At 44.6% G+C, this 26062-nt stretch overlaps 2 non-coding genes across 2 annotated transcripts; one reads left to right on the forward strand and one right to left on the reverse strand.

The window, feature by feature from the left end:
* Positions 1-3068: 3068 nt before the first annotated feature.
* LOC116976558 lies at positions 3069-3260 on the forward strand. The gene has a single exon (XR_004412976.1). It is a non-coding gene; the product is annotated as a U2 spliceosomal RNA (small nuclear RNA).
* Positions 3261-5779: 2519 nt separating this feature from the next.
* trnai-uau lies at positions 5780-5872 on the reverse strand. The gene is given in 2 exon segments: positions 5780-5815; positions 5835-5872. It is a non-coding gene; the product is annotated as a tRNA-Ile (tRNA).
* Between the last annotated feature and the right edge of the window lie 20190 nt (positions 5873-26062).

Genomic DNA, 26062 nt, shown 5'->3' on the forward strand with positions numbered 1-26062 from the left:
AGTTAGTTACCCAATTGTAGCTAATTACAAAATTAGATCTAAACATCTATCCATTTCTTAAGAAAAAGTTAACATTTTTAAATAGCCTAAGTGTTCAAATAACATTCACACAATAATACACAATATAACATGATTTTAAAATCTCATGGTCATGAATTTATAGGCCAAATGGAAGGAATTTAGTGTTTAATTCCTGTAAATTAATGGGCATTTTAATCATCTTGCAAGTGGGTTTTTGTGGAACGCGCTGGTTTGGAACGTTGCATTTGCGGTGAATTTAAACCTCATATCGGCAGGAAAAATACTGCAGGTTCATATATTTACATAATTACATTTTCGCAACGTGAAATTTTGATTAAAGGCATCCTTAGAAGCAAGTTTATATATAAAATAAACGGCTTTCCTTTACCTGTCCCGTACATGAAATCTGTCCCCGTTGTCGGCGTTGAGGGCTTTAGAAGATTATTTTTAATTTACTCCTGTTAGTAAAATATTCAGTGCAGTTTAAAAGAAACTTAATAAAACGGCAGTCGAAGCGATTATTCTTTAGCAGCTAAACAGCCTGACAGAAATCGATTTGATCAGGCTGGAGAAACAAGGCATTTTAAACCAGCCCCCCTCTCAAAGGCGTCAAAGTCGCATACACGGGCAGCGACAGATCTGCAGCGCCGCTGAAGGTAAGTTTTGTAACATACCTACAACATCTCTTTACTCCATTCCTATCCAGTACCAGTCAAAATGCCATTTCAAAGATATAATTATATCAGCCTCCATCACTTCTTTAGCAGCTCATTCCTACACCAGCCTGTGTGAAACACGTACCTTAAGATGTTTTAGTTTTAGTTTAGAGATACAGCGTGGAAACAGGCCCTTCGGCCCACCGAGTCCACACCAACCAACGATAACCCATACGCTAATTTTACTTTGGAGTCACATGAGTGACTACGTGAAGAACCCGCTCAGTGCGCAGGCGCGGCATTACGCCAGCAGTGCAACAGCGGCCTGCAACGGGAGTTAGGCTCTCCCGCTAAAGAATGAACCGGACCGTCAGGTGAGTACCCTGAGGTCGGGTTTTCTTTTACAGGTGAGCCTTTTTCTGCTTGTGTTTTTTACAGGCAGAGAAAAAGGCTCTGGAACAAAACTGTCCCCCGTTCAAGGAGGAACGTATTCCCGTCGGGGAGGGGGGCAGCAACAGGCGGTAGGAGCGTTACCCGGTGTTCCGTAATTCCCCGACACCGTGCCGAGGCCAGCCCGCTAGTACCTGAGCAGCGGGCTGGATGCATAGCCACTCGAGAGGCATCCGGCAGGTGTTCCCGATGTCGGACGGGACGTCTCTCCACCCGCACGGGGGGAGAGAGAGCCGCCTGAGCCGCTGGAGCGGCTCACGGAGCAGGTGCCTGCGAGACGCGCTGCTAGAGGGGCGCTCTCGCTACTACAAGGCACAAAAGCTCCGGAAGAAGGCGGTAGGAACAATTACCGGGCGCCCCGCTATCCCCATCACCGCGCCGAGCCCAGTCCCGCTAGTGCCTGAGCTGCGGGCTGGATGTTCAGCCATCCGAAGAGGCATCCGGCCGGTGGCTTCCGACTTGTCGGAGGGGACGTATCTCCACCCGCATGGGAGAGAGACAGCCGCCTGAGCCGCTGGAGCGGCTCCTGGAGCAGGAGCTCCTGCGAGACACGCTACGTGAGGGGCAGTCTCGCTGGAGGGTTCAGGCATACCCTCCACAGTGCCTAGGCACTGCCCATCGCTTCCTCCTTAGTGTGGTTAGCTTTGGGGTGACCAGTGGCTGGGCTGGTCATGAAGAGGGGTCACTGGCTGAACAATATCGGGAGTATGCTTGAGGTACAGGATCAGGAAGAGCTGCTGGGTGTGGCCGCTATGTGGCTCCACCACTAGCGAGATGGCTTTTCAGTCTCAACTGATGGCCAGCTTACTACCTGTCTTTTCCAAAAAACCTCTCCAAGACAGGTAGCCATGAGGCGTTGGTTTTATCACGCCTCCCCTAAATTGCATTTACTCAAAGTGCCCGCCATTATTGGGGGATACATTGAGCAGCGCATTTAACCTAAATATTTTTAAAATGCATTTGGTACCCTGACGTCGGCTATCATGTCCACCTGCTCATTCCAGAAGGGCAGGGTAGTATGGCAAAACACCTGACCCTACTGTTCAACGGTATACCTCATAACTTCTCAAATGAACTCACAAACCTGCCCTCAATCTATGAAATTAACAGGACTATGAGAACGCCGACCTCACAAGCACAGATCCTGCTACCTGGCACTTACCAAACCAGTCCTAAAAAACTGGACGAAGTGTTCAAACTATTCGGCACAAGAGGGCAGAGTCTGGAATGAGCACCACACTAAACCAGACAGCAATACCTCTACGTGTCCACCAGGTGCGTCTACCTCATGGTACTGGTGAAAGCTCGGGGCCTGCATGCCAAACCCGTAGCATTTTAGGCCACGGCCCAGAGCAGGCCCCAGGGAAAATGCGCCACCCCCAACAAACATCGTCCCTACAAGAACAAGGAACCAGAAACCGAAGAAAACAACAATGAAGACAGATAAGTATGGTTCCTACCATCACATAAAGGTTAAGGGTTGTACTAACAAGGGGTGGGTGAATCACGCCTGGTTAGGAAGCTATCACTCTTGGTAGTTATATACCAAAAAATAAATACAAGGGGAATAGAATTAATATCTTGCCACCAATTCAGCAAGCACCCCAAGGGGTCTACCCTCCCACGATGGTGAATGTCGCACCATCGTTGATAACCACTTGAGTATTTCACCAGGTATACCCATTCATGGGATTTGTAACTACTACCATGGATCCAAGGATACTTTATGGTAGACATCGACCTTGAAGATGCACACTATTCAGTACCTTCTCATATAAGTTTCGGATATACCGCAATTACCTGGATGGAGTAACCATGATGAGCGTTGCGGCATTTAAGTCAAAGTTATCCAGAATCAACTAGCCCTGACACTTAGAAACATTCCGTCATGGCATGTCTATATATTAACGACAAACTATCCTTGGATACAGCTTTAGCTGCATCGCTTCTCGGCCTTTTGGCTAAGATTAAGTGTAGTATCTGTTCTTATCAGTTTAATAATCTGATACGTCCCTTATCTAGGGACCATATATTAAATTGAATTTTGGAACAGGGAGATGGAATAGGGGATTGCTCCGTCCACTCTACGCATCGACCCAGTATTGCAGTGCCTCTGGGAACGGTGCACAAAATATATATCCAGATATTTACGTTGACCATCCACAACTTTGTTATCTGGTATTCATTAAGACATGGTACATCAGTCATGGTACATTAACCGCCAATCAACTACGTGGCAAAGTAATTGGGATATAGCAGCATTACCAGCTACTGAACTTTGTACCTTTCCTATGAGCTGAGATACTAGTGTTCAAAACTATCTCCATACCTGTAATATGGGGGCAAATGGATTAATCTGTAGTGTTATCATGGAATTTATCGGCAGGAAGGATTATGGTTGTACACTTCCACCTGTTTTTGAGTAACATCTTATGTGTCCTGATGTGTTACTGAGCTTGTAATACTTAATGCCAATATGAATTGACTTAAACATGTTATATATTAACTTACTTAATTCTAGTGAAGCATTTGCTCAGTAATCCACCAAATTTGCATGTTCGTTTATAAGATAACAACATCACAGTGGTGGCATATACCAAACCACTTGGGCGGAGAACATCGATATTAGGTGACAATTTATTAACAATTGGAAACCGTATGTCGTCAAACATGTTTGACCATCAGTAACTCACCTATCAGGTGAGCTAAATACTGTAAACATACATTTAAACCAAAAATATTTGCTGAAATTACTAAGCAATATGGACACCAGATATCGATTCCTTATATCCAATTAAATCACCACGTACTAACTTACGTCACATGAAACCAATCTCAAGGCAGCGGCAATGGAGACATTCCCGCGTATTGAGGGGTGGGGGGAACCTAATCTCTATGTTTTCCTTTCCTTCTACCTCTTCAATAGGTACTATGGCTTCATCAGTCGGGTACTACGCAAATTACAGTGGACCAAGTCCACAAGCATGGTTCCCAGTGATCCTCGACATGGTCATTAAAAGAATTGCCGAATTGGGAAGACCATTGCTGTGCTTGGATCAGCAGCACTATCAACCTGATGACAGCATTCCGTCGCATATCCTAGGGAACATACCTGAGGAGCATCAAGAAATGGTACACTGTTTTCCAAAACAGGAATTACACATTCAACTATAACAAAAAACTGTACTGGAGCTCCTGGCAGGTCTTCACCACAATGAAGGACATGTTCTGTTAGCCTACTCAACTTGGGTACCGCTCACTGGTGATCAGATACAGGAGAGGTATATCAATCCATTCCCCAGAAATAGGTACACCCAAATTGGGATGTCAGTGAAATCTTGACATACCTTAGGGGATGATCACCAGCCAGGTCACTCACCCTGGAACAGCCTACCCTGAAGATGGACATGCTGGTGGCCTTACATCAACACAAAGAGCCAGCTCTCCCATCTACTGCGATGGGACAACATGGTTATAACACCAGATAGTGTCACATGCCCATTCAAGTGTTGGCCAAACAGAACAGACCAGGAACATCAGGTCCAGTCATGAAATTCCGGGCATACCCACCTGAACCACGTTTTATGTGTCATGACCCACTTAGAGATCGACACAATAAGGAATACCGAGGGAGAGGAAAAAGCCTTATGGGTCAGCCACAGGAAACCTCATGGTCGGGTGACGAGCTAAACTATCTCTAGTGGCTCAAGCAGGTACTGGGAGTTGCTGGAGTAAATACTAACGTGTATAAAATCTTATTCCACCAGGACAGCTTCCACGTCAGTAACTAAGAGGATGGACGAGCCTATGGACCACATCCTGGCTACTGCAGGGTGGTCTAGGGAGTATACGTTCCAAACTTTTATAACAAACCACTGACAGAACCTGTATCGTTTGCAGAAAAAGAATCTGCAAAAAATATATAATTTAAGCCCGGGGGAGCAATTGGTCTTGTTGTTGTTAATAACACCATTATTGTTTTTACAAACAGATTCATGGTTGATTACGATAACATACTTCCTCCCTCGAATGACTTCGGCAGCGAGTGAAGTATGAACTGTTACACGGTTTGAAATCACAGAGCTTTGAAGTCTTCACGTAGTCACTCACGTGACTCCGAAGTAAAATAGTAAGATTAAACGAGAACTTACCAGTTTGAAGTTTGATCTGTATTTTATGAGGAGTTACGATGAGGGATTACGTGCCCTCCGCTCCCACCCTCATTATATGGATCAAACTAATAAATTGATGTCTCCTTATCTTTACTATGTTTACTTCAAATAACTGTGTCTATCTGTGATTCCACACCGCTGCTTGGAAGTATGCCGCGCCTGCGCACTGAGCGGGTTCTTCACGTAATCCCTCATCGTAACTCCTCATAAAATACAGATCAAACTTCAAACTGGTAAGTTCTCGTTTAATCTTACTATTCTATCCTACACACTAAGGGAAATGAACAGATGCCAATAAACCTACAAACCTCCACAACTTTGGAACCTGGGAGGAAACCGGCACATCCGGAAAAAACTCGGTCACAGGGAGAATGTGCAAACTCTGTACAGACAGCACCCATAGTCAGGATCGGACCTGGGTCTCTGGCACTATCAGGGCAGCAGCTCTACCAGCTGCACCACAATCTGCCCTAAAACATGTGCTCCAGGTGAGGCTCGAACTCACAACCTCGGCATTGCTCACTGTGTACTGCTGTATAAGTACCGTGCGCTAACCGATTGCGCCACTGGAGCTCTTGTAAATTTCTCCCATCTAAAATCAAGTTGTAGATTTGGCTGCCTTAGCAAAACAAGGTCTGACTCTATCCACTCAAACATTCACCATTCCAGAGAGAATACACCCTGTCTACGATATCTCCCTTTATAATTGCAGCCCACTGTTTCTGGCAACATCCCGGTGAATCTCTTCTGTACTTTTGCTGCTAGATTTTTCCTGTAGTGTTGTAATCAGAACCGTACACAACTGCAAGTACAGTCCATTCAATCTTTGGAACAGCTGTTTCGTGACAGTACAACCTTTAAACTTGATGTCTCTGCCAATTAAGTGTAGCTCACCAAATGCCGTTTCACTCCCCTATCTACCTATATCATCACTTTCAGGCAGCTATGGACTTTCAACTTAAGGTCCGTCTACATCAACATTCCTAAGGAAGACACAAAATGCTGGAGTAACTCAGTGGGACAGGGAGCATCTCTGGAGAGAAAGAATGGGTGACGTTTCGGGTCGAGACCCTTCTTTAGACTCCGTTTCGGGTCGAGCATCCAGCATCTCATAAGTCATAGAGTCATAGAGTGATCTGCAGTTCCTTCCTAAACACTCCGAAGGTCCCTGCAATGTACCTGCCATCCTACCAGAATATAACTTCCCAAAGTGCATTATAGTTGTCTCGATAGAGTCATAGCATCTTACAGCATGGAAACAGGCCCTTTGGCCCAACTTGCTCACATCGGCCAACATCTCCCATCTACACTAGTTCCACCTGCCTGCATTTGGCCCATATTTGAATCAGAATCAGAATCTCTAAACTAAACTTAGATCGATTCTGATTCTGATTCTGATGTCCCATCTACACTAGTTCCACCTGTCTGCATTTGGCCCATATCCCTCTAAACCTGTCCTATCCATGTACATGTCTAAATGTTTCTTAAACGTTGCAATAGTATCTGCCTCAACTACCTCCTGTAGCAGCTTGTTCCTTACACCCACCACCCTTTGTGTGAAAAAGTTACCCCTTAGTTCCTATTAAATCTTCCCCCCCTCACCATAAGCCTATGTCCTCTGGTTCTCAGTTCCCCTACTCTGGGCAATAAATTCATGGATTGTTGGGAGGCAAGATCATGACTTAGTTGGATAGCCTTACCTGTTCAAAACCCAATTAGAGAAGGCTCGGGACAGAAATTGTTTTAAATTAAAGGTTTGTTTGATCAGGGTCAGGCAATCTGTGATGAGAGGGGTAAATGACAATGTGGGAAGAGGGAGAAGAAGAAATAAAATATTGAAAACATGATGATAGAAAGGCTCCATGATTCAGTAAGTTTTTCCAAGTGAGCAGCAGAAACCAGACAGATCATTTATTGGGACCACAGGATGCACTGAGGTGACGGCAACTGTTGCATTACAATTCATCTCAAGTACTCTAGAGATGGGGTGGCACAGTGGCGCAGCAGTAGAGTTTCTACCTTACAGCACCAGAGTCCAGGGTTTGATCCTGACTACGGGTGCTGTCTGTATGGAGTTTGTACGTTCTCCCTGTGGCCACATGGGTTTTCTCCGGGTGCTCCGGTTCCCTCCCACAGTCCAAAGACGTGCAGGCTTGTAGCTGAACTGGCTTCTGTAAATTGTCCCTAGTGTGTAGGATAGAACTAGTGTATGGGTGATCACTGGTCAGCACGGATATGGTGGGCCAAATGGCCTGTTTCCATGCTGTATCTCTAAACTAAACTTAGATAGAGAAGGAGCATTGGCACCAGGACAACTTGAGATGACAGTGAAATATTTCCACAAAATAATATTTTATAATATATGGAGGATAAAACCCCAGTCAGAGTCACCCCTATTTCTTGGTGATCAAACTCAAGATCCATAATTGTGACTTAACCATGACAGAGTATTTGGGATTAAATTAAAGAAGTAAGAGATGTAATTTTCTTTACAAAATACAATTTTACGATAGCTGTCATACCAATGCTGATTGAGAACAGATTGGTGCAAGGCTCCTCTTGACCTAAGCCTTTTACAAATAAATATAATAATTTACAAATATACAAATCCAGGAGGGACAAATAGTTTCCGAGGCTAATTCCAGCATTTGACAGATGACATACACATCTTTCTCTCTAACCTTTAATACTTTCCCTCTAAGATGCCCATTCACATCCGTCTGATCTGCTCTTCCTAGCCAGCTGCACTGTTTCCTTGGGAATTCTATTAAATTTATGCCATACATGTCATGTAAGCTAGCGGACCCATAAACAGTCGTTCATCTGCCTGTTGACCTGTTAACGTTGTTCTTGTCGAACTTGGTTGGGGAGGAACGCAGTCTTATCCGGTTTTCATGCAACAGACTTGTCTTCAAAGAGACTTTATATGATATTGAGTTATTTGTTATTAGATTTAACGTTGCTGGCACTTTTAGACAACAATACAGCTGTGAATAATTACCGGAGAGTTCAGGGGCAAGGTTACAGATCTTGGCGTTAGATGACAGAGAAACCAAATGGGAATATCAAGAGTTATCTGCAAAAAATGGCTTAGGATACACCCAGCAAGGACTAGCCTTCACATCACAGACTTGTAAGCTTTAGACATCCATCCTTTATTTTCACTCACTTAGAACATAGAAAAGTACAGCACAGGAACAGGCCCTTCAGCCCGCAATGTCAATGCTTCATGGGCCTGTCCCACTTAGGTGATTTTTTCGGCGACTGCTGGCGACTGTCATAGTCGTAGCAGGCGGCCGAAAAAATGGCGACTGGACCCCCCCTACGACAATGTCTATGACAATGTTCACAACAACCTACCTCCTAGTCGACGTCAAGCTACGGCAAACTACCGACAACCGGCGGCCATTAGGACATCCACCTACGACCACACCTACGACCACACCTACGACAACCTATGGCCACAAGCTACGACATGATAAGACAATTCAGTCGCCTGTACGTGTAGCCGGTTGACGTAGGTAGTCACCAATGGAATTCACCAAAGTCAGCGCCGGCCCCAACCTACGCCATCCTGGCGACAACCTACGTTAACCTGGCGACAACCTACTATAGCACCCACATCAAACCCAATGTCGCCAAAAATGTTTAAACGTTGAAAATCTTGCGGCGACCAGAAAGACTCTACGACTCTTTGTGCGACTGAGGAGACGACTCACGACCATACAGGCAACACCCTGGCGACCACCGGCGAACATGTGGCGACAGCCAAGTCGCCTGTAGTCGCCTAAAAAATCGCCTAAGTGGGACAGGCCTATAACATGTTGCCAAGCTAAACTAATCTCCTCTGCCTGCATGTGATCCATATCCCTCCATTCCCTGCATATACCTGTGACTAGCTAAAAGCCTCTTAAATGCTGCTATCATATTTGCCACCACCACTACCACCACACCTAGGCAGTGCGTTCCAGGCACTCACATCCTCTGTATAATAATAAGATTTGTATTGTTTATGAAATTTAAAGTGGCGCATCATATGTGTTTTGTGAGGAGTTAGCTGGAACTGATATGGTGATTTCAGTTTATGGAGTCAGAGAATTATGTAGCATGGGAAACAGGCCCTTTGATCCACTACCCCCAGACCAGTTAGCACTCATTCATTCTAATCCTGTGCTCATTCCATTTTCTTTTCTTAGTTTAGTTTAGAGACACAGCGTGGGAACAGGCCCTTCAGCCCACCAAGTCCATGCTATCCATTGATCACCCGTACACTAATTCTATCTGACAAATTTGTGACAATTTACAGAAGGCAATTAACCTACAAACCTGCACATCTTTGGAATGTGGAAGAAACTCGAAGAAAACTCATGCAGTGACAGGGAGAACATACAAACTCCATACAGACAGCACCCGTAGTCAGGATCGAACTGGGGTCTCTGGCGCTGTAAGACAGCAACTCTACCGCTGCGCCACTGTGCTGCCAAAACATTCCCTTGAATTTCCCCTCCTCATTTTAGATTCTACCACTCACCTACACATACAGGGTGCATTTTAAAGAGGCTAATGAACCCACCAACCCGAGTTGGGTTGAGATGTGGGAGGAAACTGGAGTATCCAATCATGCTGTCATCGGGAGTTTAGCTTATTTTAGTTTAGAGATACAGAATGGAAACAAGCCATTTGGTCAACCAAGTCTGCGCTGATCTGTGATCCCGTACATTAGCACTATCCCACACACAAGGGACAAAGTACAATTTTGTACCGAAGCCAATTATCCCACAAACCCATATATCTTTGGAGGGAGGGGGGAAACCAGAGTACCTGGAGAAAACCCACGCGGTCACGGGGAGAACGTACACACTCCACACAGACAGCACCCGTAGTCATGATTGAACCCGGGTTTCAGGTACTGTGAGGCAACAACTCTACCGCTGCGCCACCGTGCCTCCCCTGAGGAGGCTGTGGAAGCTCACACAGACAGTTGTGGATCTCAATATTGATGGTGGACCGTGAGTCTCACTGCTATCACTTCACCGATTTTCTGCACTGTTAACATAAATTAGGGCAAAGTTGACAGGGCACCTGGAATGTTTCAACAAGTTAAAAGGTGTGATGGTCAGGGCTTGGATGTTTATCCCGTTTTTGAATGCGTTAGGTTTGAGAACAATGAGGATACCTCTGAATTTTTTCTGTGTGTTCATTTGGAAGCAAAGACTGCTGGAGAAAGCAATTGATTCTACAGTTTAATCAAATAAACCAACCCAACCTATAATCCAACATCCACATGCTTTCAGGGAACATCACTGCTTAGAGGTTCGGGTAGCTTGTAATCCTGTTCAAATTTTATCAGTCAAAAGTGAAGGGCAGTTCAGTTCACCTTGCTCATATTCATAACATTATGCAACTATCCAGGAATTCAAAGACCAGGCTGTGCCCAGCATCATTCCAACATGATTCTTCACTTTACCGTTCAAGAATCAAAAGCCAAGAGTCAAGGATCAAGAGTGTTTTATTGTCATATGTCCTGAAATGGAACAATGAAGTTCTTACTTGCAGCCTCACAACAGATATGTGAACATAGTACTCTGTTACCACCCATAATAAACAACAGATTATTAGGAGGTTGTAGTGTTTAATAGTAAGATTAAACGAGAACTTACCAGTTCGAAGTTTGATCTGTATTTTATGAGGAGTTACGATGAGGGATTACGTGAAGAACCCGTCCAGCACGCATGCGCGACATACTTCAAAGCAGCGGTGTGGAATCACAGAAGACACAATAATTGAAATAAACATAGTAAAGAAAAGGAGAACTTAAATACCAGATGATCTCTATAATTGAAGGTGGGAGCGGAGGGCACGTAATCCCTCATCGTAACTCCTCATAAAATACAAATCAAATTTCGAACTGGTAAGTTCTCGTTTAATCTTACTATTTTACTTCGGAGTCACGTGAGTGACTACATGAAGATTTTAAAGCTCTGTGATTTCAAACCGTGTAACAGTTCATACTTCACTCGCTGCCGAAGTCATTCAAGGGAGGAAGTATGTTATCGTAATCAACCATGAATCTGTTTGTAAAACAATAATGGTGTTATTAACAATAACAAGACCAAAATGCTCCCCCGGGCTTAAATTATATATTTGCAGATTCTATTACTTTTTCTGCAAATGATACAGGTCCTGCCAGCGGCTTGATATAAAAGTTTGGAACGTATACTCCCTAGACCACCCTGCTGTAGCCAGGATGTGGTCCATAGGCACGCCCATCCTCTTAGTCACCGATGTGGATGCTGCCCTGGTGGAGTAAGATTTATACACGTTAGTATTTACTCCAGCAACTCCCAGTACCTGCTTGAGCCACTTGAGATAGTTTGGCTCGTCACCCGACCATGAGGTTTCTTGTAGCTGACCCATAAGGCTTTTTCTCTCCCTCGGGGATTTCTTATTGTGTCGATGTAATTCAATAAGTGGGTCATGACACATAACCGTGGTTCAGGTGGGTATGCCCGGAATTCCATGACTGGACCTGATGTTCCTGGTCTGCTCTGTTTGGCCAGCCCCTGAATGGTAAATGTGACACGGTCTGGTGTTATAACCATATTGTCCAATCGTAGTAGATGGAGGAACTGGACTCTTTGTGCTGAGACAAGGCCATCAGCATGACCGTCTTCAGGGTAGGCTGTTCCAGGGTGAGGGACCTGGCTGGTGACCATCCCCTAAGGTACGTCAGGACCACACTGACATCCCAGATTTGGATGTACCTAGGTCTGGGGATTAGAGTTGAAAATGCGTCTCCTGAATTTGATCACCAGTGGGTGGTACCCTATGGCCTGTTGTCCTGGAGCCTGAGTTAAGTAGGCTGACAGAGCACTTCTGGCTGTATTAATGGCGCAGTAGCTGAGTCCTTCATTGTGGTGAAGACCTGCCAGGAACTCCAGTACAGGTTTTGTTGTAGTTGAATATGTAGTTCTTGTATTTGAACAGTTTCTTCCCACTCTTGATGTTCGCCAAGTATGTTCCCTTGTGGATATGCGATGGGATGCTGTCATTGTGTCGATAGTGCTGACTGACAATCCAGGCCCAGCAGTGGTATTCCCAATTCTGCAACCCAGGCCCAGCAGTGGTCTTTTCAAATCTGCAACCCAGTAGTTTAATTTATCGTGGCATGGGTGTCTTATGCCTGAAACTGGGTGAGTTGATAAGTCTGGGCTACTGGGAAAATCATTAGGGTTTTAATGACCATGTCGAGGACCACTGGGAACCATGACTGTGGGTTTAGTCGGGTACTATCAAAATACCTGAAGCAGAGTCCATCCGTATTTTGTGTAGTACCCGACTGATGAGGCCGTAGTACCTGACTGATGAGGTAGAAAAGGGGAGAACATAGAGATTAGATTCCCCCCCCCAGTTCAGCGGGAATGTATCCATTGCCGCTGCCTCAAAGTCTGGTTTCATGCGACATACATCGGTACGTGGTGATTCAATTGGAATACAAGGAAATCGATGGTGTTCCATATTGCTTTGTAATTTCAGCAAATACTTTGGTTTAATATGTCTGTTTACAGTATTTAGCTCACCTGGTAGGTATGTTGCTGATGGTCAAATATGTTTGACGACATACGGTTACCAATTGTTGAATAAATTGTCACATGATATCGATTTTATTCCGCCCAAGTGGTTTGGTATATGCCACCACTGTGATGTTAATTTATAAACGAACATGCAAAATGGTGCACTACTGAACAATATGCTTTTACCCATAGAACGTACTCAATATTTCCAACTAGGTTTTATGCCCAGTGTCTATAGTGATGACGACTCCAGATTAGTCCATTTGCCACCTGTTCTGGGTATGGGTTATTTTGTTTAAACACTAGCATCTTAGCTCTAATGGAAAGGTTCAAGTTAAGTAGCTGGTAATGCTGCTACTAATTCCCAATTACTCTTGCCACTTGTTGAATGGTTGGTTGATTGTTACCATTAATTGTTACAGGTTGTGCCATACGCTGACTCTCCTTTTGGCAATGTTATAGATAAGTGGATAGAGTTAATTGAATACTAGATAGTCAATAGTTGTGGATGGTGTCAACGTAGATTTATCTGGATTATATGACAGAGCCCAGGCTAAATAACTTTTAGTAGCTAATGCTGCTGATTAGCTATTTCCATGGATTTGTCTGTCGTTAATATCAAAGAGACATGCCATGACGATATGTTCCTTAATAGTGTCAGGGCTGGTTTGAATATCTTGGAAACAGTTTTGGCTCATATTTAGCTATTGTCAATAATTTATACTGCCATAGTTACCCCATCCAGGTAATTGTGTTATCTCCGAAGATCTTTTATGAATGGGTACTGAATAGTATGCATCTTTTGTCGATGTCTACCATAAAGTATCCTAGGAAATCCACGGTTAGCAGTGGCAAGTTTCCATAAAGTGTGTATACCTGGTGAAATACTCAAGTGGTTAAGCCAATGATGGTGCGACATTCACCATCTTTGGGTTTTTTGGTACCAAAGGTTCATATTAGACTTCTTTATGACCCCTTTGTATATCTTCTCCAGTTAGCTAGTCCCTCATGTTCTTTTTTAGTGGGAGGGTAGACCCCTTTGGGGTGCATGCTGAACTGGTGGCAAGTTTCTTAATTCAATTTTTATCCTTGAATACTTTTGGTATATAACTACCAAGTGTGATAGTTCTTCATGCTTCCAACCCAGGTGTGATCCCCCCCGTTAGTACAAACCCTTCACCTTTTATGTGATGGTAGGAACCATACTTATCTGTCTTCACTGTTGTTTAGTGGTGTGTTCATTTCTTCGGTTTCTGGTTCCTTGTCTGTAGGGATGGTTTTGTTGGGGGGGGCGCATTTTCCATGGGGCCCGCTCTGGACCTTGGCCTGAAAAGGCTTACGGGGGCTGGCATGCGGGCCCCGAGCTTTCACCAGTACCATTAAGTAGACGCCTACTGGTGGACGCGTGGAGGTACTGTTGTCTGGTTTTGTGTAGTTTGCTCATTCCAGGCCCTGCCCTCTTGATGCCGAATATCTTGGACACTTCGTCCAGTTTTTAGGCTTGGTTTGGTAACTTTGCCAGATAGCAGGATCTGTGGTTGTGAGGTCGGCGTTCTCACAGTCCTGTGAATTTTTAGGTTGAGGGCAGGTTTTATGACTTCCTTCGAGAAGTTGCGGAGCATACTGTGTTGAACAGTAGGGTTAGGTGTTTTGCCATACTACCCTGCCCCTCTGGATGAGCATGCGAAAATGATAGCCGACATCAGGGGTATCAAATGCAATTTAAGATATTTGGGTTTTTAAATGCCCTGCTCAATGTACCCCCAATAATGGTAGGCACTTTGAGTAAATGCAATTTTGGGGAGGCGTGATAAAATCCAACGCCTCATGACTACCTGTCTTGGAGAGGTTTTTTGGAAAAACAGGTAGTAAGCTGGCCGTCAGTTTAGACTGAAAGGGCCATCTTGCTCGTGGTGTAGCCACGTAGCGGTATCTCATACCCAGCAGCTCTTCCTGATCCTGTACCTCAAGCATACTCCCGATGTTGTTCAGCCAGTGACCCCTCTTCTTGACCAGCCCAGCCCTGGTCGCCATCAATCCCTCGATAAGGGAGATGGCCAGTGCTGTTAGTGCACTGGAGCGGGAGTGTTATGCTCCCTTGGCGAGCTTGCCCCAGCTCCCGAGGCAAGTCTCGCTGAAATTTTTTACTCCATGACCTTACTCTAGGCTTGGAGAACAGACACTTACTTCCTCTCGGGCGGTAGTTTGAAGTGCCGGTTCCATCTTCCGTGTCTGTCTCCAGCCCGAGGTTTGGTTGCTGACTTTGCTCTAGAGGCTGCCTGCTGTTTTTGGGCGGCATTTCCGTTCTCGGGCGGCGAGTCTCCTTGTCGGAAGTATGCAGGGATTACTGGCCGTTTTTTGAGTTTCCCTCCAGTCCGCTGCTGTTGGTCAGACAGCTGTTAGCGGACTGGGCATCGGCTCAGTACCCTGACTGTGGACCGCAGCGTGTGCGGTCCAGGTGCCGCCTCTCCCCCCTCCACTGACGGAACGCTCCTTCCCTGGAGTCGAACGGGGGCCATTTCCCTCTGTGCTGCTTTGCTCTCTCCAGTTTCCCCTGGAGCAACAAAGAGGAGCAAAGTTGTAAATTCGAACCTGTGGATAAGTACTTACCTAACGGTCCGTTCTTTCAAGCTTGTAGCGCGAGCGCCCGTGCTCCCGTTCGTCGCTGTTGCATCTGCGTGAACGCTCATGTCGCGCATGCGTGCTGGACGGGTTCTTTATGTAGTCACTCACGTGTCTCCGAAGTAAAATAGTCTGATAGGTGTAGGGATGAAACTGCTCCTGAACCTAGACGTTACAGTTTTCAGGCTCCTAAACCTTCTTCCTAATGGTAGGAGTTAATGAAAGCATGGCCAGGGTGGTGTGGGTCTCTAATTATGTTGGCTGCCTCTTTGAGGCAGCGACTCTTGTAGATCCCTTTGATGGTGGGGAAGTTAGTATCCGTGATGAACCAGACAGTGTTCACAATATTTTGCAATCTTCTTAATTCCTGGCCATTTGAGTTGCCGAACCAGGCTGTGAAGCAACAAGTCAATATGCTCTCTACTGTACACCTGCAGAAGTTCAGGAAAGTATTAGTTGACATACTGAATCTCCTCAATCTTCTAAGAAAGATTGATGAGCTTTCTTTATGCTTGCATCAATGTGCTAGGTCCAGGACAGATCTTCAGAGATATGCACGCCCAGGAATTTGAAACCTTTTGCTCTTTCTACCACCATCCCGTCGATGAAGACATGTTTGTGGATCCTCGTCTTTCCTCTTCCAGACAACAATCAGTTCCTTAGTCTTACTGACATTGAGAACAAGGTTGTTGTTCTAGCACCATTTCATCAGTCGATCAATCTTCTTCGACTCATCGTCATCTGCAATTCGTCCAACAACAGTGGTGTCATCGGTGAACTTGAAGATGGAGTTACTTACTGGAGTTAACTTACAAAATTCTTAAGGGGTTGGACAGGCTAGATGCAGGGAGATTGTTCCCGATGTTGGGGAAGTCCAGAACTAGGGGTCACAGTTTAAGGATAAGAGGGATGTCTTTTAGGACCGAGATGAGAAAATCATTTTTCACACAGAGAGTGGTGAATCTGTGGAACTCTCTGCCACAGAAGGTAGTTGAGGCCATTTCATTGGCTATATTTAAGAGGGAGTTAGATGTGGCCCTTGTGGCTAAAGGGGTCAGGGGGTATGGAGAGAAGGCAGGGATGGGATACTATTGGATGATCAGCCATGATCATATTGAATGGCGGTGCAGGCTCGAAGGGCCGAATGGCCTACTCCTGCACCTATTTTCTATGTTTCTACGTTTCTATGAGTTCGTACTATGTCCGACTACACAGTCGTGAGTATAGAGTGCGTAGAGCAGTTGGCTCAGCACGCAGCCTTGAGGTACTCCCATGCAGATGGTTATTGAGGAAGTTATAAAAATCCCTTCTTCTATTGCATTACTGTGACCCTATCTTTTCTACTTTTTCTCTTTTTTTCTCACAGACATTAAACCAGATTTTTTTTTAAACACAACGTGCTGGTGTAACTCAGCAGGTCAGGCAGCATCTCTGGAGATCATGGAGAGATGGCATATCAGGTTGGGACCATACTTCAGACCAGATTAAGATGCTTTTGCCTCACCAACGGCTCAATTCATTCTGCTCAGAAGTAATTTTATTTTTAAAGATTTAACTGCTAATAAATAGAAGAAACATTCATCCCATCTGTCTTGAGCAGGATATTATTCCAAGTCCTTGAGATCCAAAGCACAGGTCAACTAAGCACACTGTGCCTTCCAGTCCTCCCACATTTAAGCCTATTTCAATGATTTGGGTAAATGACAAGGAATACATCATTTTAATGAGCATTTTGAACTTATGAGTAGGTGTGCATATGAGTGTACATATTTGCTTGTGTAAGCATGTGACTCTGTCTTATCCTCATATATCAATAAAGCATACAACTATAATCAGTCTACTCAATTGGCAACAGTTTCTTCACAGCTGAATGTCTAAACCAGGTATGACATGTAGTATAAATTCTCCAAAGAAATATCACAGCAGAATTTCTTATTGCAAAAACTGGCATGTAATCTGCTTCATTTATACAGAAGATTAAGATGCATAGGATACACAGAGTCATAGCATCATGGAGTGTGAAAATAGGTCCTTTGGCCCAACTTGCCTACACCGATCAACATGTCCCATCTACACTTGTCCCACGCCTGTGTTGGGCCCATATCCCTCTAAACCTGTACTTTCCATGTACCTGTCTAATTGCTTCTTAAACATTGCAATAGTACCTACCTCGAATTTCTTGAACCTTTGCTTTCCTTGTCTCCATCTTTCCCCATCCCAGTTCTCCAACCAGTCTGACTGTCCTGATTAAATGTTATCTTTGTATGCTTCATTGTCACCTTCCCCCAGCTAACAATGATCTATTCGACATTTTCTTTGAACTTTGTCTCCTTTTCATACCTTACCCTTCCATATCTGTGTCTCCCTCTCCCCGACTCTCAGTCTGAAGAAGGGTCTCGACCTGAAAGGTCACTCATTCCTTCTACCCAGAGATGTTGCCTGTCCAGCTGAGTTACTCCAGCATTTTGTGTCTATCTCCGGTGTAAACCAGCAACTGCAGTTCCTTCCTACACAATTAAATTCTTACTTGCAGCCACATAACAGATATGTAAATGTAGTACAGTAAACATCATAATAAACAACAAAAATAAGTTCATTATATATAAAAAATAAACAGTAGTAGTGCAAAAAACGAAGCCTTGCAAGTCTATGTGGCTCAGAGTTTAGCTGGAGGTTGTGTTTAATAGCTTGATGATTGTTGGGAAAGCTGTTCTTGAACCTGGACATTACCGTTTTCAGATTACTGTACCTTCTTCCCAATGGCAGGAATTAAATTAGAGCATGGCCAGGTAGTATGGGTTCCTGATGATGCTGGCTACTTTTTTGATCTTGTAGATCCCTTCGATTGTGGGAGAGGTCAGTACCCGTGATGGACTGGGCAGTGCTCATCACTTTTTGCAATCTTCTTCATTCCTGGGTCTTTGAATTGCCGAACCAGGCTGTGATGCCACATGCTCTCTACTGTACATCTGTGCACATAAGAACTCTGCAGGTCAGGCAGCAAATATGGGGACAAAACGACAGGCAGACCCTTATTCAGGCTCTAGAAACAAGGAACAGCAGATGCTGGGGGTTTTTAAAAAGTCACAGTCCTGGAGTAACTCCGCAGGTCAGGCAGCATCCCTGAAGAACATAGATAGGTGACGTTTTGGATCGGGACCGTTCATCAGACTGTCAATTTTTTCTCAAGGTAACAGCATCTGCAGTCTCTTGTCTTCATGAAGAAAATATTTTCTTTAAGTACCGAGAGTACGCATGCTTGAAAAGGATAGTGAAAGCAAATTTAATAGTAATTTTGAAGTTAATTGGATTTTTAAAAACGATAAAGGAAACATTTGCTCGGTTTTAAAGAAAGAAGAAGATTTTAAAAATGGTCTTCTTCCATGCAAAAGGATTGCAAAACAAGACTCTTTTTTCTGTTCAGAAATACATTTTATTTGAACAATGTAAGAAATCATGTCAGGTAGGGTATCAATATCAATACAGGCTTTAATTATTCTGACAATGAACTAAAATTGTCATATGACTTCTTTGAATATCACATCTGAGAGCAACATAATTTCACAGTTAGAGGACACAAAACAAAAAGAAAGCAGTTCAAAGGGAGATGAAACCTTTTCTACGCAGTTTTGGTAATACTGTGTGAGAAAGAACATTGCAGCAGATAGGTGCATTAAAGCTCCATTTCACACTTCCTCACATAATAAGCAAAAAATAAAGTGCTTGAGAAACTCAGCGGGTAAGGCACAATCTGTGGAGGGAAAAGGAGAGACGACGTTTTGGGTCAGAACGCTCCTTCAGATGGAGAAGTACACGTGTGTATCATGCTGTAAAAGAAGAAGGACAAAGAACAAATGTGAAATGAGCACTGATGCCCAAATATGTTTGTAGACAGCACCAAAACCCAATCATAGTCAAAAAATCAATGCCAAAAAACCATTGGTTCTTCAAACTTGTGGACACAGTGCACTGCTTGCAATATTTTACAAGGAGCAGTATCCGATAATCTCAGGCAAATATTTAGCTTTAAAGTTCTCCACTTTGTATTTATGCACTGTGAAAGCAATCCAACACTCACAAAAGCATGGCTTGCAACTCCTTTGTAAAAAAACGTTAAGAAGTTTAATATTGCCTATCACTGTATAATCAAGACAGTAAAAAGTTGACTCAAGGTAGAAGCTGCCCCAGTAACACCTCTTGTCATTATGAGTAATGATAAATGAAATATTGGCTTTTGGCATATGCTGAGATACCGTAATTTTGTTACAAATTGCAAAATTCCTCTGGAAGAATAAAGCAGATATTGACTCTGGTGCAGTGTAATGCTGTGAACTAGTAGTGCAAGGACATGCACAGATTTTATACATCTCACTCACTCTAGAATATTAAAAGTCCTTGATTAAAATATCTTACTAGCTTTATCACAGCATGGAATGGGAACAGCTCCATCCAAGAAATTGTGAAGAAATGTGGACGCAACCCAGACCATCTCACAAACCAACCTCCCTTCCATTAACTCCATCTACATTTTACACTGCCTCGGAATGGCCACCGGCATAATCAAGAATGATTCTCATCCCGGTCATTACTACATTTCCCTTCTCCCATCAGCCAAGTGGTACAGAAGTGTGAAAACGTATACCTCCAAATTCAGGAACAGTTTGGTATCATGCTTGCAACAGCCATTGTGGGCTAAAAGGCATGTTCTGTTCTGTATAGTTCTACGAAGGAAGGAACTGCAGATGCTGGATTACACCAAAGATAGACACAAAATGCCAGAGTAACTCAGTGGGACAGGCAGCATCTCTGGAGAGAAGGAATGGGTAACGTTTAGGGTCAAGACCCTTCTTCAGACTGAGGGTTGAGAATCTCAGTCTGAAGGAGGGCCTCGACCTGTATAGTTCTATGTGCTATGCTCTATCACATTACACAGCATCATAGGTTTCTGAATGCAATCAATTTCATCCTGAAAATGCAGTCCTGATAAAGTCTCTTATTTTCCTGTCCATTTTCCCATCCATCTTCACTTAAATCCCTTCAGTTGTGACTGGTCTATCCACTGCACTTTTATTTTGCTTCATTTTGCTTAATCTCTTTCTTCTGTGGTTTATTTGCTGATGGAAGGAATTTGTTTATCAAAAAGTCTGCTTGCTTCAGATATTACCAAACAATGTGAAAGAGACCAATTATTATTTATTCAATTGTGGTTTGTTAAAATGTATTTAATAGATAAAATGACATTTGACGAGCTTTTCTGGTCCACCCTGCTAATTAGTCTAAATTGTATTTTAATCATTCTTTGCTAAGATAGTTGAGCAATTAAAGTTAATAACTTATTTACTGCTATTGAAATGGGACTATTGCTCGGAGTAAGCATTTGGTTGCATTTTCTGGAACTGCAAGTAATTCTTTGATATGTCTATTATTTTCTTACTGTAAATCAGACTTTAATAGGAATTTTTGGTTGCATGGGATTGTCTTTTCAGTGTGTGGTATGGTTCAGCTAAATTATAGCACAGCTGGTAGAGCTACTTGCTCACAGCGACAGAGACCATGGTTCAATCCTGACCTTGGATGCTGTCTGTGTGAAGTTTGCATGTTTTTCCTGTGACCACGTTGATTTATTCTGGGAGCTCCAGTTTCCTCCCACATCCCAAAAGAGGTGCAGGTTTGTAGAATAATTGGCCTCTGCAATATTGTCCCAAGTTTGTAGGGACTGGATGAGAAAGTAAGATAACGTAGAATTACTGTGAATAGGTGATCGATGGTCGGCGTGGACTAAGTGAGCCGAAGGGCCTGTCCTAGACGGGCTCTATCTCTGAGCTAAGCTGAACTAACTAAAACTTGATTAGTAAGGGTGTTAGGAGTTATAGGGAAAAGGCAGGAGAATGGGGTATCAGGGAAAGATAGATCAGCCATGATTGAATGGCAGAGTCGACAATGGGCCAAATGGCCCAATTCTGCTCCTATAACCTATGAACTTGTGAAACAAAAATAAAGTAAACTAAACTAAACTAAACTAAACTAAACTAAATTGCTTTGAAACATCTGTCAGAGAAATTCTGCATAATGAGGATTGTGACATTTTCATGTAACTAGAATCTCAGTCAATTCCAAGAAAGCTCTTACTTCTGGCCCAGATTTTGTGCGCTGCTATCGTACAACCTATGCCTGTCATGGTTTGAACATGATCTGTGGACATAGCTCTGTGATGACAGTCAGTTATGCCCCTTTTCCACTGAAATAAAAAATATTGGAAACGTATGAGGCTGCAATGCTGGTATCAGGATCAAAAGGAATCCTGGAGGAATTCAGGGGCTCGTGCAGCTTGGGAGGTGGAAGGGGGATAGGAGTAGGGGGTAGTGTGAGGGTGGTCAACACTTCGGTTTGAGATCTTGTACCAAGTCTAGGAGGCAAGGTCTCGAGCTGAAGTATGTAAACAATTCCTCAACCCCACCCCCCATGTCCCCACTGACCCTTTCCTCCCCCTATCCCTAAAGCATGTTTAGGTTTGTTTAGTTTAATTTGGAGATACAGCGGGAAAACTGGCCCTTCGGCCCACCGAGTCTGCACCAACCAGCAATCCCCGCACATTAACACTATCCTACACACACTAGGGACAATTTACACTTAAGGGGCTGTCTCACAGCGGCGACCTAATCCACGAGTTCAGAAGAGTTTGCCCTCGACTCATACTCGCAGCATGGTCGACACAAGGTCCTAGGAGGTCTTTGGAACTCTCCTTCATGCTCGAGAGTAATCCCTGCATACTCGCGGTCTCAGCTAGGTTGCGGCGTGTTTTTCAACATGCTGGAAAATGCCCGCGAGTAAAAAAATGTCGCCATGGAAAAAATAGATATTTTCTTTACTCGTAGGTTTAGTCGAGGTAGGTCGTAGTAGGTCGGCATGTTATTCGTAGGTAATCGGGGGTAATCGAAGGTAATCGAAAGTTGTAAAAGGTAGTCGTAGATAGTCTTCAACATAGTCGAAGGGAGGTCGAAGGAGATCGAAGGAGGTCGTCTTCACTCTCCACTTTTCGGTGTCCAATTTTCCCGAAGCGAGTCGAAGCTAGTCTTTAACATAGTCGAGGAAGGTCTTCCACATAAGTCAAAGGAGGCCTTCAACATGACACTTTTTCAAACTCTCCTAAACTCTTCTAAACTCGCCAATTAGGTTGCCGCAGTGGGACAGCCCCTTTACACTAAGCCAATTAACCTACAAACCTATACGTCTTTGGAGTGTGGGAGGAAACTGACGATCTCGGTGAAAACCCACACGGTCACGGGGAGAACGTAAAAACTCCGTACAGACGGCACCCATAGTCGGGATCGAACCCGGGTCTCTGGCGCTGTGTGCACTGTATGGCAGCAACTCCACTGTTGCATCACCGTGCCACCCCATTTGTTGCTCAATCCATTGAGTCCCTCCAACTGCTTGATTTTTGCTAGAAACAAATATTGGAACTTGTGTGCCTGAGAGCTTTCAACAGCAGACAAATAGTCTATTTGTTTATTTGGCAACAAGTTTCTGGTTGAACCTTGAAGATGTTTTGCAGTAAGTTCTGGTACATTATGTGCTCGCAGTGACCATTAATTCTTGCTTCATCTTTGTGAGTCAGTTCTGATTCAAAATTTGTTTGGACTATTGGTGTTGCAGAGATTGCAATCACTATCATTTCTCAGTTTGCCTTTGTATTCCGCTAGACAGTTATTTCTTTAAAATGGCAATGCACAGTGTGATTATCACAATTTATGAGTTACTCAGCTGCAAAATAAACCTGTCAAAAAGCCTTCATTTCCAATTGATTAAGTCTGTCTGACTCAGGTTGGTTTGGGTGTGGCGGTTTGAAGCCTCATAAATCACAAGGCAGTTTGTAACTTTATCTGTGGCTCAACCCTCAGGCTGCCTGAAAGATCTCCTTTCTAAGAGCTGGGTGTGGAAATAGGTAGATTGCTCAATCCTTAGAGGCTGGAAGGGAAGTGATTTTTACAAACCTCTGCTGAGAGATTTTCATTTGTAACTAAATTGATTTAACATTTTTCAGTGTAGAGAAGAATTGAGAAAAATAAAACCCTATCATGAGACAAGACAAACATATGTATTCTAAACTTTTCCTATCCATGTACCTGTCCAAGTATCTTTTAAATGTTGTGATATTACCTGCCTCAACTATATCCTCTGGCAGTTCGTTTCATATCATCTTTCCCCCCTCACCTTAAACCCATGTTAAACTCTGGTTCTTAATAAATTAATTTGGTATTCCGACTGCGCATGCCCAGGTCATGGGTCACTCGCGATACACATTCTCGGCGGCTGTGTTGCTGAGTGGGTGCAGACCTGCGTTTCGTCCGTGGTCGGGATCGGGCCCGGGTTTCCTGCAGGCACTGTTGAGCTGCTGCTGGGCCGTCCCCATCCCCTCCTGGGTGTCCCGTCCCTGACCGGGGGCGACCGGGGATGTCCGGGGTGGCCCTGGGCTGGCGGGGCGCCGGCCCATTGCGGTGGCGCTGCGGGCTTGCAGCCGGAGTGGAGGGGAGACGTTGGCTTTGGCTTGGCTCTGCCTGTCCTGCCGGGTTGACCGGCGGCCCTGGACTGGCGGGGCGCAGGCCCGTTGCGGTGGTGGCCCGTGTTTGCAGCCAGCGGGTAGAAGAAGCACTAGCTCCACTGCTCTGGGCCAGTGTCCCGTCAGTCCAGGGCAGTCGGTTAACCTGGTGGGGCAGGCAGAGTTGAGCTGGAGTTAGCACTTCTTCTCCGCACTTGTTGTAGGCCCGGGCCACCGCCCCATCGATCCAGGGCTGTCAGTTGGCCCGGCGGGTCGGGTGGAGTTGGCGCTTCTTCTCCGCACTGGTTGTGGGCCTGGGCCGCCGCTGCGCCGGGCCGGGCCAGAGTCCCATCGTTCCAGTGTCGACCCAGGCGTCTCCGGACGCCCATGGAACGGGATGGGGCACTCGGGCGCGTGGGGGGGGGCGGGGACGGGCCTGTGGCGGTTCGGCGGCGCCAGAGGCCCGGGTTCGATCATGGCTGCGGGTGGGGCGCGGGTCTGTGTGCATGTGGTGGCATGGTTGCCGGGGGTGTTCATCACGAGTGACCTTTGACAGATCCCAGGATTCCTTGCATTTGTCGGAATCTCGCTTACTCTCCTACTCTGAATAAAAGACTCCGTGCATTACCCTATATATTCCCCTTATGATATTATACACCTCTTCTGTCCCATCAGGCAAGAGGTACAGAAGTGTGAAAACGCACACCTCAAGATTCAGGAACAGTTTCTTCCCAGCTGTTATCAAGCAACTGAACCATCTTACAAACCACTAAAGAGCAGCCCTGTGCTATTATCTACCTGATTGGAAACCCTCAGACCATATTTGTTCAGACTTTACTGGACTTTATCTTGCACTAAATGTTATTCACATTACCATGTTCTGTACACTGTGGATGGCTTGATTGTAATCATGTATTGTATTTCCACTGACTGGCTAACACGCAACAAAACCATTTCACTGTACCTCAGTATACATCACAATAAACTAAAGTCAAATGAGCCCTTTTGCACTCATCGTATATTTATCGTATTTATCATTACTGAATGTGTACTGTTTAATCTGTGAGTTTGATGCAAATTGAACATTTTATTGCACCCGGGTGTGTGTGACAATAACTGGTGCTTTATTTAATGCTGCTTCATTTGTCTCATGTGCAACTGCACAGTGAAATAATGTTTGCATACTTACTGTACACATGCAGGTGCCATGTTCTGGCGCCAGTTCCAAAGTCCAAGTCAAATCTGTCCGTGTGCTCGGCCTTCTGTAGCAGTTCTTGATCCAGGTAAACCCCCAAGCTCCTGCAGGGCCTTCCTCCGTCGTCTTCGACCAGATCGGTCCACGAACCAATGTCCCTCTCCTCGCCCGGCCATCTTTGTGTCCCGGGTGTGCCTCCTGCAGTCGACCTTGAAGGCATTATTCCGGTTCATCCTCCTACTGGCCCTTGCTCCTCACGTCCAGCTTCTCCAGCTGCTCCCACCCAGGTCCGTCAAGCCTTCTGGGTTTTCCGGGCGGGTTCCCGGTAACACGTCCGCCGAACCATCTGAATCGGAATCTGTTCTGGATAACAAGGAAACAATCTAGTATATAAAATCATATTGATTAATCATCTTTTGCCTTCTTTTCCCACCGATTTTGGTATATTTTCAACTTTCTACCTTCCATATTTAATTTCACGGAGAACAGCATTCCACCATTTTCCAATTTCTATTTCCAATTCCTTTGTCTCCACCATCTAATCGTCATCTTGGAAGTCCTGTCTTTATACACCTCCATCCTCAATCAGGTAGGTCTTAACAGCTGATTGACTCGTGTTCCAGATACCAGCACCTGCAGTCTCTTGTGTCTCCGCTGTCACTTTTACTGTTCAACTAATGCGTTTTATTACAATTTTGTAACGCATATTTGAAAGGCTTCTTTCCATTTATATAGATACAGCATGGAAAAAAAACTTTTTTCTTTAGTTTGCATGCATAAAGTAAGCTGCACTTTTTCCTAATGTATCTTTCTGGGGAAAGCAAGAAAAATAA

This window comes from Amblyraja radiata, chromosome 8 (genome assembly GCF_010909765.2).
Source record: "Amblyraja radiata isolate CabotCenter1 chromosome 8, sAmbRad1.1.pri, whole genome shotgun sequence".
Classification (NCBI taxonomy): domain Eukaryota; kingdom Metazoa; phylum Chordata; class Chondrichthyes; order Rajiformes; family Rajidae; genus Amblyraja; species Amblyraja radiata.